The 2,911-nt window shown below is 41.5% G+C and overlaps 1 pseudogene; it reads left to right on the forward strand.

The window, feature by feature from the left end:
* The first annotated feature begins 287 nt into the window (after nucleotides 1–287).
* LOC114083539 (protein lin-54 homolog pseudogene) lies at nucleotides 288–2,556 on the forward strand (annotated as a pseudogene).
* The last annotated feature ends 355 nt before the right edge of the window (nucleotides 2,557–2,911 follow it).

The raw sequence follows: 2,911 nt of genomic DNA on the forward strand, positions 1-2,911 counted from the left end.
AAGAACAAAATTTGGTGGGCTAAGTGGGATTTTTGTACTGATAATTACCGCCAAGTATCATGAACATTGGGTGAAAAAAAATGTTTTCTGAGATTTCAGGAAATTCCCAGATTTTGGAAGCTTGTCAAAGGCTTCCAAATGAGGTATTATGGGATGCAGCGGTGGAATGGCGCTTGGCGCGTGATTTTGAACAAACCCGGGTCTGTGTCTTGGAGGCGCCACAGCCGCCGCTTCTGCTGGGAGCTCAGGGAGAAGGAGGTGGCGGCGCCGCTGGTTTTGCACCTGATCACCTTTCTAGCAGGAGAACGATCATGGAGGTGGTGCCAGCTGAGGTGAATAGTTTGCTTCCAGAGGAGATAATGGACACTGGTATAACTTTAGTGGATGATGATAGTATTGAGGCTGTTATTGTTTCATCCCCAATTCCCATGGAGACAGAACTGGAAGAAATTGTCAACATAAATTCTACTGGTGACTCTACAGCCACACCCATTTCCTCGGAACCAATCACAGTGTACAGTAACCACACTAACCAAGTTGCAGTGACTACCACAATTACTAAAGCAGATTCTAATACCACAGTGAAACCAGCTTTTCCAAGTGACCTTCAAAAACTTGGTGCTCAGACTCCTGTGACTATATCAGCCAATCAGATTATTTTAAACAAACAGACATCTGATCTTAAACTTGGCAATCAGACCCTTAAACCAGATGGACAGAAGTTAATTTTAACAACTTTGGGCAAGTCTGGTTCACCAATTGTTTTAGCTCTACCCCATAGTCAACTACCCCAAGCTCAGAAAGTTACAACTCAGTCCCAGTCAGGAGATGCTAACTTACCACCACAGCAAATTAAAGTAGTTACCATTGGAGGGAGGCCAGAGGTGAAACCTGTCATTGGTGTCTCAGCATTGACCCCAGGAAGTCAACTGATCAATACTACAACTCATCCCTCTGTGTTACAGACCCAACAGTTAAAAACAGTACAGATTGCTAAGAAGCCTCAAACACCAACCTGTAGTCCAGTAATCACGAAGCTGATCTTTGCAAAACCAATTAGTAGTAAAGCAGTTACAGGACAGACAACTCAAGTATCACCATCAGTCATTGCAGGTAGGGTACTTTCACAGTCTACTCCTGGAACTCCATCAAAGACCATTACAATATCAGAAAGTGGTGTTATTGGATCAACTTTAAATTCTACAACACAGACACCAAATAAAATAGCCACCTCACCTTTGAAATCGCCAAATAAGGCAGTGAAATCTGCTGTGCAGACCATCACTGTTGGAGGAGTGAGCACATCAAAGTTTAAGACAATTATTCCTCTGGCAAGTGCTCCCAATGTCCAGCAGATTCAAGTGCCTGGAAGCAAGTTTCATTATGTCTGACTTGTTACTGCCACAACAGCCAGTAGCTCAACCCAACCAGTTAGTCAGAATCCCAGTACAAACACTCAGCCTCTTCAGCAAGCAAAGCCAGTGGTTGTTAATACAACCCCAGTGCGGATGTCAGTTCCATTTGTCCAAGCTCAGGCTGTCAAACAATTTGTCCCCAAACCCATCAATCCAACTTCACAAATAGTAACTACTAGCCAACCACAGCAACGGCTTATCATGCCTGCTACCCCACTGCCACAGATCCAGCCCAACCTCACTAACCTGCCACCAGGTACTGTCCTGGCACCAGCTCCAGGAACAGGGAATGTGGGTTATGCAGTGCTTCCAGCTCAGTACGTTACTCAGCTACAGCAGTCTTCATATGTGTCTATAGCAAGCAACTCTAATTTTACTGGAACATCTGGTATCCAGACCCAGGCAAGACTCCCATTCAATGGCATAATTCCATCAGAATCTGCCAGTCGGCCAAGAAAACCCTGCAACTGTACAAAATCGCTGTGTTTGAAATTGTACTGTGACTGCTTTGCAAATGGCGAATTTTGCAACAATTGCAACTGTACTAATTGTTACAACAATTTGGAACATGAAAATGAAAGGCAAAAAGCAATAAAGGCATGACTTGACAGAAATCCAGAAGCTTTTAAGCCTAAGATAGGGAAAGGAAAGGAGGGAGCCATCAGATCGAAGTCACAGCAAAGGATGTCATTGCAAACGATCAGGATGTCTTAAAAACTACTGTGAATGCTATGAGGCAAAAATAATGTGTTCCTCAATATGTAAATGTATTGGCTGTAAGAATTTTGAAGAAAGCCCAGAAAGAAAGACATTGATGCATTTGGCAGATGCAGCTGAAGTAAGGGTGCAGCAACAAACAGCAGCAAAGACAAAATTATCCTCTCAGATTTCAGACTTACTTACTAGGCCAACACCGGCTTTGAATAGTGGAGGAGGAAAGTTGCCATTTACATTTGTAACTAAGGAAGTAGCTGAAGCCACATGTAATTGCCTTCTCGCCCAGGCACAGCAGGCAGACAAGAAGGGAAAATCAAAGGCAGCAGCAGAGCGGATGATTCTTGAGGAATTCGGAGGATGTTTGATGAGCGTCATCAACTCTGCAGGAAAAGCAAAAAGTGACCCTTGTGCCATGAATTGCTAACTCTTGCACAAGACTGATAAATGAACGTGTACAGAAATTTTAAGGATGCTTGACTGTCTGGAAGATAGTTTAACAATTACTGTATTTGAATTCAGTCCTTGTTTTAAGACACCTGAAATTATAATATTGAAAGAGAAGAAATTTTAAATGAGAAAATTAGTACATTTTAAATCTTAGTTAATTCTATGCCCCTTCTAAATAGAATTTTTCTTTTAATTTTTTTTCTTTATTGTATTATATAGATTTTTAATTTACTTGGGTTTCTTAAGAATTAGATGTTCTATCCTTCTGATTCTATTGGCAAAGAACATTTATAAATTACTATGATATAATTTATAATGTATGGCATTGTATG

Source organism: Marmota flaviventris, chromosome 13 (genome assembly GCF_047511675.1).
Source record: "Marmota flaviventris isolate mMarFla1 chromosome 13, mMarFla1.hap1, whole genome shotgun sequence".
Taxonomy (NCBI): Eukaryota; Metazoa; Chordata; class Mammalia; order Rodentia; family Sciuridae; genus Marmota; species Marmota flaviventris.